Source organism: Centropristis striata, chromosome 17 (assembly GCF_030273125.1).
Source record: "Centropristis striata isolate RG_2023a ecotype Rhode Island chromosome 17, C.striata_1.0, whole genome shotgun sequence".
NCBI lineage: Eukaryota > Metazoa > Chordata > Actinopteri > Perciformes > Serranidae > Centropristis > Centropristis striata.
In genome coordinates, this window is record NC_081533.1 from 24,664,977 (window position 1) to 24,682,601 (window position 17,625).

At 39.9% G+C, this 17,625-nt stretch overlaps 1 protein-coding gene across 3 annotated transcripts in view; it reads right to left on the minus strand.

The window, feature by feature from the left end:
- The window catches only part of nlgn2a (neuroligin 2a), a 232,551-nt gene that overhangs the window by 45,020 nt on the left and 169,906 nt on the right, over positions 1-17,625 (minus strand). The gene's annotated exons all lie outside the window — the stretch shown is intronic.

Here is a 17,625-nt window from a genome sequence, read left to right on the forward strand (position 1 = left end):
CTATTCAGCAATGGGCTGCTGAAACTGGCTCACACTGCGATGGCTATCAGCCGCAGATAACCACGATGATTAAGATGCCGTCTGTCGGCGATGGCCCGTGACAACACCCCGTTAATCTTGAGCGCCGCCAGATGAGCGTCGGTAATCCGCAACAGGTTCAGGATGAGACAGTACCTCGTGTGCGGCCTGACACTGTAGCACGGAGAGATGGCCTCACTGTATGGATTGTTTCACTGGGGTCGTCTTGTGATGTTGATCAGGGCATGCTAAAAGGAGCGAGAGGGTGCTGAGCAAACGAAAGGAGGAAAAAGCCAGTCGATGCGCCATTAGACTTGCTAATTGTTATTGTATCCAGGCTTGAGTTATAGCACAGCAGAATAGCACAGAAGATCACACTGTAAACAATGTGAAGGTCTGTTTGTGTGTGTATGTGGTTATTGTGTGTCAAGCCAAGGGGATGAACAAAAGCATCAGTAAATCAGTGGTCGGAAAATACAGCACTCACCACCTTTGTGGTTTACAACAGAGAATCAAAGGAGATTTAATGACACTAATCAATAGATAAAGATCCAGGCACTACAGGCAGAAACATTTTTTCATGCACTGGTCAATTTTGAGGATTTTTGAGGACTGTGTCATCTTTAGACTAGTGGGGGAAAATCTTAAATACACATTTAGGTGTTTATCTTGTTACATTTTGTCTATTTGCATCTGCAGATTTCCCTCAAGTTCACCAAAAGTTATAAATAGATAATGCCTCATTCACATATTTAAAAACAATTTGGAAAACTTGTAACACAAAAAACATTTTATTTATAATGTAATGATATTTATTTGGTTGTTTATCCTAATAACTTGTAGTGTCTTACTTAATATATCGGATTTTACAATTCATATATTTAAAGGCCAATTTTTGGCAAACTGAGCCTGAAATCTCCACTTCAGTATGTATACAAAACCTTGTGATTTTTTTTATTTTTATGGCTACATAGTAGTTTCTGAATTATGGAGTTATAAAAAGAGATATCCAAAATTCCCTCTGTAAAAAAAACTTTGACTCTAATATTTTAATAAAGCAAAACAATAATTAGAACCTGGCTTTATCCAATGCAAATATGCAAATAGGCGCACACATAAGATATCCCGTCATTTGCGTATTTAAACATAAATTTAAGAAAACTTGTAATACAAAGAAAACTACTCTCAATGTAATTAATCAACTGGGGAAGTTTCATGGTGATATCTATTAATTTAAATGTTAAGATCACGACAAAGTATTCACACCCTCCGCTCAGTGTTTAGTGGCTTTAAGGCCACGTTTATACATAGCAGGGTATTTAGAGAAATGAATATTTCCCCCCCTCCGTTTTCAAAAAAGTTGTCATTTACATCAACCCACATAAGTATGCCGTCGAGCACCATTATAAGTATGCCAAACCTATGAGCGGCAGTGTAGGGAGAAGGATAAAGCCATGCAAGCCAATCAGAATCCTCAGAATCAACAACAAATAACACAAGCAACTTCCTGTTCCTTTCAAAACAACTAGATAGAATGAGCGTGAGAACCTAAAACCCCGTTTCTCCCAGTTGACACAACAACACATAACATATGAGAGTTTTCCAAATTCTCCACTTTGCCCGGAGTTTTTAGAAATAATCGTTTTCCGTGATAAAAACGGGGTTTTCGTGTAAACGAGAGGCCAAACCGCATGGAAATATCTGTGTTTTCCCTTCATGTAAAAGGGGCCTAAAACTGCTTTATCTTCATGCAGAAGGTTTTTTGTCACAATACTGACTGGCATATAATTTGTAACCACAGCAGGTAAAGAGTACAACTATTTGTGGAGTTTATTCCTGATAAACAATATTACCAGAAGGTTGGTGTGGTTAATGATTTCAACTCTGATATGATGTTTTATAGGCTTTTAGCACCTTGAGAAGTACCAGATGGACTCATTACTAGTACTTTCTTGGTTAAAACAGCTTTACACGCCCTAAAATAAAGAAGCCCTCTTGACCCCCTGTGAACTTTTGGCGAACTCTAGTTAGGGTTGGGACCCCCAGGTTGGGAACCAGTGGCATGAAAGGAATAAATAGGCTAAATAAAACAACAGATCGAATGGAAATTAACATTTTGATGTAAGTGTCATAATTAAACTGTTAACCTTAATGTTTATTTGGCACACTGATTAACAAGAAAATGATTGCCAGCCCCTTCCATATCATATCTAATAATAATAATATTAATATATCAGTCACTGGAACAATTTTCAGCAAGAAGTATTACTGAAGTCGGATTTTGAATTCAGGACTTTTACTTGTTAGTATTTTACAAGGTTGTATTTGTACATTTACTGAATAAAATCGGAATAATTCTTCTCCCACTGCTGTGTTAAGAGACCTCGACAAGGATCCTGGCTATAGTTGATGAAAAATAAGAAAAACGAATTTGCCCTTGGAGCAGACACATACACATTACATGCACTCGCACACTCTTTAAAAGACAAACAACCTCTTGGTCCTGACAAGATGGTGCTTTAACTAGATAACCAAAGTGACACACAACACAGAGCCCCTCAATGTGCTAATTGCTTTCGTCGACTCCACTTGTCTACTCATTCCTAGCATCCAATGTGTCAGTGAAGGCCAGTGGGGAGAACAAGGGTTCCTAGGTGTCTTTTTTGAATGACAACAACATGTAACAACGCGTCTGGCCCTCAGCAGGGAGCGAGACAGAGAGAGACGATCAAGCTATGAAGAATGAACAAGGCAAAGTGAAATAAGGAGGACATGTCGGTTAATGAGAGGACCTGCCATGATGGAGAAAAACAGCTTTTGGAGTTAAAGAAGTAGAAAGCAGAAACATGGTGGTGTCTCATTAGGAGAAGCTTCATCAGGTTCACAAAGAACAGAACAAGACGGAGCGGCGCTGAACACTCTTCACTCCACGCTCACTCGGGATTAGAGAGTTTGGTCGGCAAAACAAAGCGTTTCAGATGCGGCACATCAGAGGAAAAACAGCTTATTTTTCGAATCACCCTTTCTGAATCTAACACAGTGTTATACTGGAGTGGGACTTAATTAGGAAAACATTTTGACCTGAAAACTTGCAGAAACATTAATAGCTAAGTCGTTGCGGTTTGTTCTCTTTTCAGCGCTCCGGAGCAACCGTCATCTCTGACCTGAGAGAGACTTAGAGTCTCTTGGTGGTATTTTCATGATAGACATTAACTTGACTGTAATAAACACCTCGAAAATACTCTCTCTCTATTTGTCAAGTCACGCAGCACTGCTTAGGGTGACTTGAGGTGATATAATGTTGGCGTATAGCGATGAAATTTTGACAGATAGTGCAGGGCATCTCCCTGCCCGACCTGTCTGTGCTCTCTGCCCTGATTATAAGGCAGTCACCTTGTCGAAGAACACACATATACACACACACACACACGCGCACAGGCAAAATTTCAGAATGCACACTGCTCGTCACTGGTGAATTGAAGTGGACAAAGTACAGCGCTTTGCCTCAATTTAGTTGATTACACCTCTTTCCTATATTCCCCTGAAAGTGGGTCTCTGTGATGCTATTTTGCCCGAAAACGAGTGAGCCAGCCACCTGGAGAAAAACGGAGAGAGAGAGAGAGAGAGTGTGGTAGAGAGAGAGAATGTGTATGTCACATGCCACTCAACCAGTGGAAAGTTTTTTTTATTAATTCATCACGCCACATTCCGGAGAGAAGCAGTGAGCAAGGCTGAGGGGCAAACAAATTCCACTCTCTCAGCAATATTATTATCATTACTAATAATATGGGATAATTATAGCTATATGCCTCGCTCTACCCCTACTCCGTCCCTCCAGCACCTCCCTCCCTCCGATCCTCCTCGCTCATACCAGTAGCGACCTGAATTAATAAATGGAAAATTAAAAACGCAGCGCTACCGTGGGCAACGTCAACAGCTCAGGAGTTTGCCAGGTCTCTCTGCCGCCTGGCTGGATCGACAGTGGCAGTGGCTTCGCCCCGTTCATCCGGGGCCTGATTCATAATTAATGGAGGTTATAATTGCAAAGCGAAGAGCATGAGAGAAAGACAGCAAGCCAGAGAGAGAGAGAGAGAGAGAGAGAGAGAGAGAGAGAGAGAGAGAGAGAGTGAGAGTGAGAGTGAGAAAAAGAGTTGGGAGCAATAATGAAAATTAAAACACACACACACACACACACACACACACACACATACATGTGAACAGTTGACATTTTACACGTCTTTCATTTAGCCATCCTTCCATTTCTGATATCATTAACATTTCCACACACATGCACGTAAACAGGCACACACACACACACACACACACCGTTCACCAAATGGCTAATGAAATCACTGTCCTCTGCTCCTCTGTTTGAAGGTCTCTTACAGTGAGTGAGGAGGTCAGCCACAGAGCACAAAGTTTAAACTTTGTTCTCAAACTAAAGTTAAACACAATATCCGCATCCTATGTCTTGGGTCAGAGAGGAACTTTTTTCTGTTCGAAAAATAACCGTTGTTGAGATGGGTATAATTATTTATGAGAGAATTATACACATTTTCAAAGTACCTGCTGATGCCGAACAACTCGATGTGAATCAACAGCATGTGATAAAAGCATGATAAATCAGCAGGAGCCAACCTATGATGACAGTTGGCCTTTAAAAGTGTACCTCTTATCTCACCATTTAAAATGAAAAAAGATTGAAAGAATTCAATGAGTGGTAATGAGTGGTTGTTACAGTGCAAACAGCTATTATTCTTTGCGTCCATGGGCAGAAAAGTGCACAGCAGAAATATTATTAATTTATCTTTATATGCACTTGATGACACTGGACATGGTAGATTGTTTCTAGAGGTGAATGCCCAATGCATGCAACAGACTCTCGAAATTTTAGCTACAGTTCATTGTGTATTTAAACCAATTAGTGCACTGTACAAAGCAATCTGTGATACCTGGCTACATAGCAGATGATCGAGAAAGATGGATACGACTTCAAAGAATTGATTGCATAAAGAGGGCACGCTTCGTAGACCCCCGAGATAGATTTTGAGACCTCAACTCAAGGTATCTGCCAATAACGAGTGACGATCCAATACCAGTGATGTTTAAGAACTTTATTTTGACATGTTTTGTTACTTGTGGTCCCCATGTGGTATCTCCATAGCTGCTGCAGGTCAGACTCCCTTTCTTTTGGTGCATCACAAAACCACGAAGCCAACAAACATAGTAGTAGAAAACGCAAAAGTAGAAAAAGTTGGGACAATGTCTCAAACTTAAAAAAATAAATAAAATAAATCAAAAACAATGTAATTTTGTAAAACTGTACAAAGACAATGTATTTAATGTTCTATCTGAAAAACTTGCTGTTTTTTAAAATGTTTTAAACAGCATACCCACTTTTTTGGAAATGGGTTGTATACGGCTTATACCCAACTTACCTACCAATCAACCAAAAAGCCATTGCAATGTAAATGCGTAAATGTGTATAACTCATTAACACCACTGAACTACTTTCTGAGAAGCATACTGAGGCCCTTACATCTTTATTTTAAAGCTTATAGAGTGGAATAATAAATGTTATTAAAGGCTTTTGGTGACTTCCTATATCAGTATTTTGAAACGCAAATACAGAAAAGCTACACAAACAGCCTAATCTCAAAAGCAAAAGTCACTGCTGTGAAAACATGTTCAAACAAGAACAGCGGCAGATTGGTTAATTATCACCTCAAGCGAAGGCGTTGTGAACCTCCTGTTTAATCTTATTTATTAATGCTCATGAATGTGAAAAAAAGCATACCAGAACCTCAGTCTTTTCTGAAAGTCAACAAACACAGCTCTTCAACCTCAGTCTCTCCTGTTCAAGGCCATCGCACTCAATTCAGATTTTTCAGTGACTTATTCTATTGCATCTGTGTTCACAACAATAAAGTAACCTTCGATTTCCCAGACTTCGCTGCCTTCGCTCCCAATGAAAGCGAGGCGAGCAGCTTTGAGCTAGAGAAGCTGGAGAGATGTAGGACTTTGCTCAAGATGTGAATTAGAGGGATTCATAATTCATTACCAACCTTGAGAAGGGGAGACGGAGGTGATGGGAAGAATGGGAAGAGATTGAGGGTGGAGGAGTGCAGAGGACATTGATTTCCACCGTGTTAGGGTCAGTTGAACATAAACGTGACGATGGCTGGTCTAGTTCACATCAATGCCTTGTCTTTGTGATTAGAAGTCACGAGCGTAACAATGAGCCAGAGGTGGGGAAGTGGACAGGATGTGTGTGGGGAGTTCTAGTTTGAGAGCTCTGTGCTGCGACGTAGATTGAGTGCCTCTATGTGGTTCCAAGACAAGGTAATCAGCAGGTACACATAATTGGGTCAATTTTTCCTCTTTATTGCACCCACTCATAGTATGGATGACTGAACTTTGATTAAGAAGCACCTGGAGGCGTCTCTGTCCTTTGAATAAAAGAGGCATAGTCAAACTCTGAGCTGATAGATCCTTTTAGATTCCACACCCTTAAGTTGTTTTTCTATTTGGGGTAATTGTGTAGCACGCACTATATGTCCACGTCAAAGAAGTTGGAATCGAAAGTTCATTCTTGACCTACGATGAAGCAGTCGTCCAAAAGGTTGCAGCACAATTTCTACTGAGTGTCTGAGAAACTTCTTATCTATGTTGGTTTAAGACTTTGCAAAATTCTCAAGAGATGACTGAGATTAGGCATTGACCTCAAATGGTTAAGGTCAGGATTGGTCATCAGACAGTGATTCTAGCAAGAGTTCTCGCAAATCCAGGTACCATCAAGCCACAACTGCAATAGTGAGACCAAAAAAACCCTCTCTTTACAAGAAAAATAACAGCATTAGTTGCTTCTAGAGGACAAATACAAACAATGCGTTCTGTCATTTTATTTAAGTCCTCTGAGAGAACAGCTCCACACCCTCAATTCCCATAAGGAAAAAAAATGTCCTTGTCTCGCTGGCAAATCTGTGATCATCCTCCCATCCTTCCACTTTGCCGCTTTGAATTGTATTTGGTTTAAGTAATGAGTTACATACACAAAAGTTGAGTGATTGATGGGTGGACAGATTGGCTAGTACATGCATTTGGGAAAGGAGTGTCTGAGCATTCATTTACTGTCAACAACAACCGAACCAGACGAAGCATCAAACCACTGCGCCATCTCGGTTCATTCCCCTGAGTGGCCTGCAGAGAGGCAGTGAGCTGGTGGAAGATATGACACCCCTTTGTATTCTTTGACGAGTGTCTGGAGTGGTTATCTTTCCGTCCTCCTACCCCTCTTCCCCGCGGATCGATCTTTCCCCGAGGACACCTGAGGCAATCAGGAGGTGTTGATTGGTGTCCCTTTCGCTTGCCTGATCCGTCCTTTCCATTCTCGTCAACTCTGATACTTCGCATACATTCTCTTGCTCTCCAACTCTCCTACTGTCATTGCCATCCCTCATCAACCCTCTTTCCTCTTTCCCAATCACTCTCACTGATAACTCACTTGAATGGTCTCTTCTCTCTGTGTCTTTCACTTCACCCTGGCTTTCTTAATGCCTTTACTGTGTGGTCTCTCATGTCTTGCAATGCTCAAGGAGCACTGGGCTAATCTAACCGATGGTTCTTCCAAGTGCTGCTGTTCCTTCACATTCCTTAGTCAATTCATTTATAGCTACTGTAAAATCTAGGGATTACAACAAACCTGCTCAATGCAGCTTGATTTCAGAATAAGTAGATTCTACCTGGAGAAACACAAGTTTTTGGCAAATTATGCGCTTATCTGGGCTTCTGGTGCAAGACAGACTTCAGAGTAAAGCATCACTGTAATAACAGTTTGGGTTGATGAAAGGAATTATTTTGTGCCTCCTTCTATCTAAAATAAGTGAATATGAAGTATGACTAAAACCGAAAGTCTAAGACTTGGTTTCCCCAACTAAAAAGCAGGTCATTTGAAAGATTCAATAAAGTCACAATTTAAAACAGATTGTTATAGTTGAAGAGCTTCGATGGAGATCAGAGTCAAAGGCACATTAAAGACTAGAAGGGCACTCAAGAGACCTCCACCAAGGCATGGTGCATTCACATGCTAATCAGACACTTCAATTATACAAGTTGTGGAGTTGTAGTCTATTGACTTTGGTGTGTTCATGAGCTTTAAGTTGTTATGTGGAAACAACATGGACACTACAAAGATGTGCTGCATTTTATTGCTCAGAGCTTTCAAACATTGATAGTTGTTTGAAGTATCTGCATAACAATGAAGACCAAAGAAAACATATTGGGAAAATCACATTTTCAATTGTTCCGACACCACATCAATGCAGCACAAATGCCCTATCTCACAATGTTGTTTCCGTACTGTGATTCAGATCAGCACCAAAATTAAATGAGTTTTGCCTTGGCCCATGGTACGCTCCTCCACCAAATTTCATTGAAATCAGGCAAGTTATTGTTCAGTATTACTGCTGGCAGACAAGCTGCACTGAAAATGTAGCCTCCTTGGCAGAGGTAAAAAATTCTACCACTGTAAGAATCTGGTCCAATGTGAAATGTTAAAATGTTGAAAATAGTTAACAAGATATAAAATTGGTATTTGTTTAGTGTCTAACTGTTTGATATGAGAAGATGCTATTAATCATCTATTAAGCATAGAGGATGTAACATATTTCTGTAGGTGAAACGTACTCATGAATATAACAAAGCAATCCCCAATAAGTTGTGGAATAGTGGAATCAATAAAGTATTGGCTTTGCTTTCTCAGACCGGCTTAAACTCATTCATCATCACTTAAATAATTTAAGCTTGCAAGGGTAAGGGCAACTGCATCGAGTAGGTCGGGTGTAAAATTTGATTTAGCTCATCAGAAGCCGAGAAACAAGCACAAGACAAAAATAACAATCATCCAGAACATGATGGCGATGAAGTGTAGACACAAGGGCGCAAACTCTAGCAACCACTGCTTTAGGATATGGAGACCAGAGACATGACCCAGAAACACTGGATTAAAGATACACTCTGCCTCCTGTGGGCTCACACCCCAGCTCCATTGGTGGGTATTGATTCTGTGTGTACGTCAAAGTGTGTGCACGTAGGTATCTGCATGCTTGTAGTCGATGTCAAGAAGACCATGAGACTTACTGGGCAACTGATTTAATGTTTACTCTCGATATCACAACCCAGATATTCTGACAGAATGAGCATTTTTCACCAGTTGAATTGGCAAAAAAACCCCTTTGTTTTTGGTTAAAAAGTAAATGGATGAAAGGAGGAAAGGAAAATGAATCAATTACGAGTTGTTGTGAAGTGATGCAAGTGTTACATATTTGAATGTCACGTAAATATTCTGATGATCTCAGTTGTGTACCACGACAATAGTTGCTTGTGTGTGTGCCATCTGCTTGGTGTGTGTTTGTGTGTGTTGGATGCATAATAAATGTGCATTGGTTTGTCGTCCTCCGAGTGTTCAGCTCTCCTCCACCCGGCTGCACTGTCAGTCACAGTAATGGGAAGGGAAAGCCGGGGCTAAACAGCTGCTAATGGGAGATGACTAGGGAAACCTTAGCACTGTCCTCGCTAACCACTAATGCAAACCAATGAAGAGGGAAAACCTAGCACTGTCCAGACTGATGCTAACTGCTAATTTAAAGTAATGGAGAGGGAAAACTCTGGTAAGGCTAACACAAGATAGAACAATTAACACTGTCAGCGCCTGTGTTAACCATTAATTCAAACCAGGGGAAATGTGACATTTGCTAATGCTGGTGTGCAGACTAATGAGTCTGGAAAGATAACAGTAGCACTGCCCCTAATAATGGCTGCTGATGACATTAATTGGTATGATAACAATGATAATGTGATGTGTTATTGATTTCTCTCTGGAAGCTGTCCTTACTCTTGCCCTCTCCAACAAGAGGTCAGGGTCAGGGTCGGTAGAAAACAGTACGACCATTGCATTTTTATCACTCCAAGGGAGACTTGGTGCAAAGCACTAACAAGATGGTTATTTTTGGGAATAAAAGTCCCTTTATATTTCTGAAAAGACAGTGTTAAGTGATTAGCTTCTTATTCAAGACTCTGGGATATTGTAGTATTTAGAGACAAAGAAAAGCTACAACTCATTCATAAGCAAAATAAGAAATAATTCAATTAACCTTTTGATATTTTGGGAAATATGTTCGTCCATGAAATCTGTCCATCATTACTTTGAGTCAATTAATCATTGAAAAGATTAGAAAAAAGCCTTACATCTTGTTATTTTCAGCACTTTTTTCTAAAAAACTAAATGTTTAAACAAACCTAAAATTGAAGGTTGGCTTAAATATAGTTAGGGACATTTTTATAGCATAATCTTTATTAAAACAACCAGATTACCAGCAAGTACACTTGAATATCTCTGCTGTTCCTCAATCACATAAAAATTTCAGTCAACATTCATGTTTTTGTTGTCCAACGTAAGAAATGATTGTTCAATTAAAATAATTAAAACTTGAAAGTTCTTCTTACAAATAAATCTGTTGACATGTCATCTTTTTAATTGCATTATTTTGCATGGATGTCTGCTTATGACAAAACAACATGATTTTTTTATGATTGTATATGATACAGTTTGCTAAAATGACCTCCAATTTCCAGTTAACTCCCATAATTTCCCACAATTACCATTGAAAGTTTCCGATTTGGAATATTAAAAAAATTCCCCAGCCTAACTCCCCATGGAAAGTTTTTTGGAAATTTACCGTAAATATTTTCCACCCCTTTGCAATACTGAACTCAATACATGACTTGTTGTTTTAGTTAACAGTTGCTGATGTCAAAGGTCAGCACAAACGGAGGTCACTGCAAAAGGTCACTGCAACAAAATAATGAAATGAAATGAATGACACTGAGGATGCAGCCATGCACTGAGAATAAAAGGGGAATATAAATAATATATATTTGATCAGATAGTACTCTGGAAGTTTCTGTAATGAAGAAATAGTGTTATTGGTTCATTAGCTTTTCATGTATTTATAGTATATTGTGCAGCACGGCGTGACACATATACCAAAATGATTGATAATTCATGCTAATCGATTTGTTGGTGCAGCCCTAAGTTGTCATTACCATAACATAAACCTGTTCTATTGTTTCATTTTCAAGAGTCACTTGTATTTCTATGTTAAGGAACAGATAGCGAATCATTAAATGAAAAATAAACATCTCCATGGGGAATAATGTTGCAAGCTTATATTGTGAAGTGTATTGAATTAAGCTCAGCAGTGGTTCCATTCCATGTAAAAGCATTTTCTTTATTGGATGCAATTACATGCAGGCTGATGCAGAGGATTTATTCTTTGCTATCATTAAATGTTGAAGTCTAAGCACTTGTATACAACATTAGCGCTCTGTACCTGCAAATAAACACGTACAGGTAAATGGATTGGAGATATATTTGAGACTGGAGTGAGTTTCATCTGAGAAAGAGTGGTTTGAAGTTTGGAGGAGCTACATATAGAGGCAGATAGATGATAGATTAGAGAGAGAAAGACAGGGGGAGTGCTAAAGATTAATGAACAGACGGACCGCTTGTAACGCAAGAAAATGAAGATGAACGATCCCCAGGTTCAGAACGAACGGATCTTTTCATTAGGAAAAAGTACAAAAACAGGAGAGAAATGGAGGAGAAAAAAAGATGAAGCGGGTGACGGATGAGGGACAGAGGAAGGGTGATGGTAGTGGTGTGTGTGGTGTGACGCAAGAGGAGAGAGGAGGAGACAGATGAACTGATAGAGACGGAGACAGAGGGACAGCTATTAGGCTTTGAGACATATGCATGGCAACGAGAGAAGACAGGATGAGCCGGTGATGGATGGGAGGGCCAACGCGGGGTTACAGGGGAGGAAGAGAAGATGACAACGGCTGGACGGGAGCATGAGATAGAAGAGGAAGAGGATGGTGAAGAGGGCAGGGGTGTGATCGCAGTGAGAGAGTAAGGGTGGATCAGGAAGGACTGAGAGTTGAGAGGAGCTGCCTCTTAGAGAGACAGAGAGGAAGAAGGGTCGGAGGAGGAGGAGCGGGAGAGGAGAGGAAGGTGTATTTGCTTGGACAGGCTGTCATAACGGGAGCTGACTGCTCATCCTGATGCTCTGAACTGGCCTGACCCACAGTGCTGAGAACGCAGGGGGCGCTGGAGTGAAAGGAGGGCATGGAGGGATGGGAGAGGAGATGAAGATGGAGAAGGAGGAAAGGTAGAGATGGAGGAGGGGTGGCAAACTGTGAGAGAAAGTAGGAGGCTTCACTTTGAACTCCTCTGACCTGCCTGGCTTTGGATACCACAGAGAGGTATAGAGGAGGGGGGTGGATGCATAAGTAGGATGGGCTTGTCTGAACTGATCTGCTTACTTTGTGGCAAAGAGGGAGATGGAGAGATGCAATGGAGGGAAGAGAAACGGGGGTTGGAGGGAGCGACAGGCGGTTTGTCTGGCCTGGCTGTTGCCTGATTTACACTTTAGAGCAAGTTGCATCAAATGTAACACTTATTCATTTGCAGGAAAAAATAAAACAGGTTTGCTTGGTGTTGCTGCAAATAGGGAAGTGTTAATGGAGCAGGTCATTATGGGAATTGTTCAAAAGTAGTCATTACCCATGCTCAAAACAACTTCACTAGCTTTCCATTGCCAACGTGATATTGGCCCAACTTGAAATGTTTTCACTATTTATGATCACTCAAACTTTTTGTTAAAATTGTTTTCAACTGTTCTTATTATGAAATGAGTGGTTCTGAGACAATTTTTCAAAAATGATTTTACACGGTTTAGAAGTTGTTGCAAAGATAACTTTATTTCATTAATTGTTTTAAAGGTGCAGGGTGAGGGATTTAGTGACTAGATCTAGTGCTGGGATTGTAAAATGCAACCAAATTAATTCTCCTCTGCACCAATAGTATGTGTCTGTCTGCAGACCCGGAGTCAGCAGATCTGGACCTGCAGATTTAGACCAGTTCTTGACCTCTTGTCGGTGCCCATACTGGATGGATGTAGAACTGCAGGAGACTGCAGATTCAGACCTGCAGTTCTAACCCCAAATATGTAATTTTGTATACATTTACATACTTTACACATGTTGTTTGATCCAACTATTTAAGTTCTTTATTTCTTAATATTAATCAGAGCACAAAAGTTGCACTGCATTGATCAATTTCGCTACAACATAAAATAGGAAATGTCTGGTCTTGGGTGTCCAGTCCTCACTTTTGTTCTGGAAATTTGAAACAAAGGCTGTGAAATACAGTCCGACGTTAGTTGGGTAATGTAAAAATGAGTGAGGCCCTCTCTTGAGTCGGTGTTACAGGCTACTGTAGAAAAGTGGCGGTGCAACATGGCGGACTCTAAGCTAATAAAAACATTCATCTTCAGTCCCAAAAAATTGGGAGACTGCGATAAATTTTATAATATCACAATGCAATGATGTGCAAATGCTTTGTAACCTACATTTAATTAAAATCAGTGCAATGATAAGATATCTAAGGCTCAATCAATTTGTAAATATAAACACTATTATTATAATTATTATTATATACTACTATTTACACCGTGTCCCAACCTTTTTGGAATTGGGGTTGTAGTTATGTTTAATATACTCCATTTACCCTAAAGTTCCCCCAAATTCCTATACACTGGACCTTTAAATTGATGTATTTCGTAATTTGAAAATGATCATGAAATTGCGTCATTTGAGCCCTATTATTATTTTCTCATTTTCATTATGATTTGCCATTTAAGAGAAAATCAAAATATCAGCCATGCCAGTTCATCAGTAAAACTCTACTCAATGACGCTCTTTATCTAATTGCTCCTATTCATCATTATGAGCTGCAATACACCATAATATTATAATACAATGGCATTAAACGTTTAAATTAGCTGACAGTACTCGCTTTTCTTTCAATAAAAAATGACTTCACAGCTCCATCTTCGCTGTAAGAGCAGCTGCTTCAGGAGTTTTAACACGGTGCTATTCACCATAGAAAGATTTTCTTTTTAAGTGACAAGTAACAACTATGTTGCTGCCATCCTTTCACTAAATGAAAGATATTTTCTACCCCAAATTCAACTTGGAATAAGTTAACTTTTCTAACTTTTTTTTTGGTAGCTCAGTGCTTCATCATCTGAGAGACTCATTATTCAGGACTCATTATTATAACGAAAAGGAAATTAGAATACGATAGCGTGATATGGTTTAACTTTAATCTGGTATTTATCTGGGCTGAAAACAACAGTAACAACTTATTTCTTTTCATTATATTATAACAAACAGCTGAAGTAGTAATTAATTTTCGCTTTCCACAGACAAACCACTTATCTGGAGAATTTGTTTTATTTATTTAACACTGAAAAGAGAGATAAGGGGGGAACGGAAGGGGATGCGGAGATACAGCTACAGGAAAAACAACGATGAGAGCAGAAAGAGGAAGAGTTGGTGAAAGAAAGAAAGGTGTGAAGTCACACTGAGGAATAAAAAAAAACAGGAAAAAGATGAAGTGGGTGAGGCTGGCTGCAGGATTAAAAGGTGGGGTTGGGCTGACTGAAGCCTGGAATTGGAGGAATTCCTGGTGGAGCTCTCTGCAGTTTTCATCACAACAGAGGACAGGGAAGATAGAGCCTTTCCTCCTCTAGCCTCCCTCACATGAATATCAATTCTGCCAGGAAATCTGTCACAAGGCAATATTGTGTAAGTGTGTGAATAGAGTGGTACATAATCATAGTCTTAGCTGGCACCCCCCACAGCTGTATCCATAGAGCAAATAGCTGAGGGGGACGACTGAGAACCCCCTGCTAGGAAATCAGTTTGGGAGTCAAGTTGTTCGGAGAGCATGAATGTGAATGCACACACACTCACAGTACATGAATAATGTTGGAGGTCCTTGGAGTATTTCACATCAGCTATATTCTTGTCATGCATTATCCATGTTATATCTGATGAATAATTGAACAATGTGCAGTACACGGCAAGTGTAAGGAAGCAAAATGTACTGACACCTAAATGCCTTATGTCATGTTAGTTTTCAATGTGGCCAACACTTTTCTTTTAGAGGCTGTAGCGGACTCAGTCTTAACACTTCAGAGAACATGGTGTCATATCATATGAAACAAGAAGATCTAAGGAATCCATTGGTACCTAAATTGTGATATCTTGCCAGGATGGGGACATTCCAAAGTTGGGCTACATTTTAGCAAAAACTGGTTTGGCCTTTTTGAAAGGGGTGCCTCTGCAGCAACAAGAGCTCCAACCTAAAGGACAGAATAGATCGCTTGTTAATACCACCCGCAATGGTGCGTATGAGCGTTTGTCAAAATCAGGGTTCATTATACATAAATGTATGGTTCACTGTTGTAAAAAAGGCTGCAGTTTCGGTTAATTTATGCTATGAAACCACTGACCTAGGTTTAGGGCAAAAAACCTCCTGGTAAAGCGTTATAAAAGACAGTTTAAAAAGTAAATAAATGTACGTAAAAAAGTAGGTGAGCCTCGAAAGTTACGTAAAAAAAAATTGAAGTTACGTAAAAAGTAATTTACTTTTGTTTTCACATGGGACACGAAACCCGTTCTCCTGGATGAAAGTCTGCCCCGAGTGTGACCTCCGCCATTTAAACTCAATCATTAGGACACCAGTCTCCATTGCAGACATGCCCACTTCATGCTAATTTCATTCAGTTTGGGGCAAAACCATTTTGTTTTTCGCATGCAGTATAATTGTGTTATTTTCGCCAATTGTCTATATGTTTTGCCTATGTCTGCATACTGGGGTCCCTAAACAGTCTTGGAATTGCATCAATTGGGTATGACTTTAAAGCTGAGACTTTTTTTCAATATTTTACTGTGATGTGTATGATGATATTAGTCCCCATAGCAATTTTCTAAAACTTTGCCTCACTGTATAAAATGACCAGTTGCAACCTCTAGGATAATGCCAGCCTCATGAAACTTTACAGCCACATTCAGAGGTTGTATCATTTGTTAGACACACAATTATGAGACATAGCATAGGGATGATGTTACATATGTTGTTCTAAGCTTGGTTAATAAATAGTTTTTATTACAGGTTAATGGCTAATGTGATCTCAAATTAACCTTCAAGTCCCCAGCTTTTAATGTACACAATTTCTTTGTGGCATCTGCTGTTGACCTGCTATTCCCACCTAAAAAGGAATGTATTATTTATGGGTTAAGCTATTTTTTAAATAAAGGCAGGCGGTAAAATGTCTCCAATTAGTTGCCAAAAATACATTCCTTCAACTCCAAAGGTAGCAGTATTCTGAGGATCTGCTGACATCAAACCTGCGAGTAAGCCAAAAAGAAGAAAAAGTAGAAGAAAAAAAAGGAAAGAAATCAACAAACCCCCTCATCTTATTCCCATATTGGGCTGCACTCAATTTACCACACTCATATTGAGGACGGGAGGTAAGAACACTGCCAAGTTGTCAGATCAGGTGCCAATTCCAATTTGCTTTTTCCACCACTCACATCTGCTCAAAGCCCACTTGGAGCCAGCTAATTTCCGCAAAGTCACCCAGACATCTCGTGTTTACATGTGTAAGGCAACACCCGCCGTTTGATCCTATTCTATTTTCTAAAAAATACAACAAATAGTCTCAACACTTTGTTCATATACAAGGATCTCTCCTTTTGGATCTCCGTGCATGTGCAGAAGACAAAATATTTTATTCATGCAATTTCCCTCATCAGTACTGAATGTTTTTTCTCTTTCTGTCCTTCCTGTGTTCTTTTACTTTAAAGTCGGCCAATTAATGAGCACATTTGTTTCTTTCTAATTAAAAAACAGCACTAGGAAGCGGGGGAAACGTGTGAGGTGGCGGGGGAGGTCAGATGGAGTGAGGAAGGTAAAAGCTTTGAGGAGACGCGAAGACATGCTTTGTGAGCAGGAACAACGATTAAGAGATTTCGGGGAGCCAATGTGTATTCTGCAAACATAATTATACTCTCACCCCAAACCACAAATGATAGTAATTCTCCTGCATTAAAATTAGAGAGAAGAGGCTTTTGAAAAAGAGGCAGAAGAGAGCCGAGCAACCGTCTGTAGGCAAAGATCAAAGACTGGACATGAACAAGAACATGCATCAAACACTCGTGTTCGTGATCCAGTTCCAGTACCATGCTGTTTTAATGTCCACAACACACATGATGTTATAAAGCACCACATAGAAGCAAATTAATCTTTTCCCACTTTTGGGTGCTGGGAGACCAAATATTTGACAAACTAGTCCTTTAATTAGTGAAATATCTACAGAGAGGAGAGCTGGTGTCGTTTCTTTGCTGGATGGCGTGGGAGTCACTGGATCGTACATCACACAGGCTTCTTGTGGGTTAGACCCCAGGGTGCCGTTGCACTAATGCTTCAGACAGCGATGTATATGGATGGTCACATAGCTGCAGGCTAGAATACATTACAGACAACTTTCCACTGCGTCTCAGTGGACAGCTGTGAATCACAAGCCAGGCAGGGATATATACACTTCCTCCCTCAAATATGGCTTGAATTTTTTAACACACTTGCGGCAGAGTAAATTCACAAGTTTCACAGGCAAGCGTTTGTCCAGTTTACGTCAA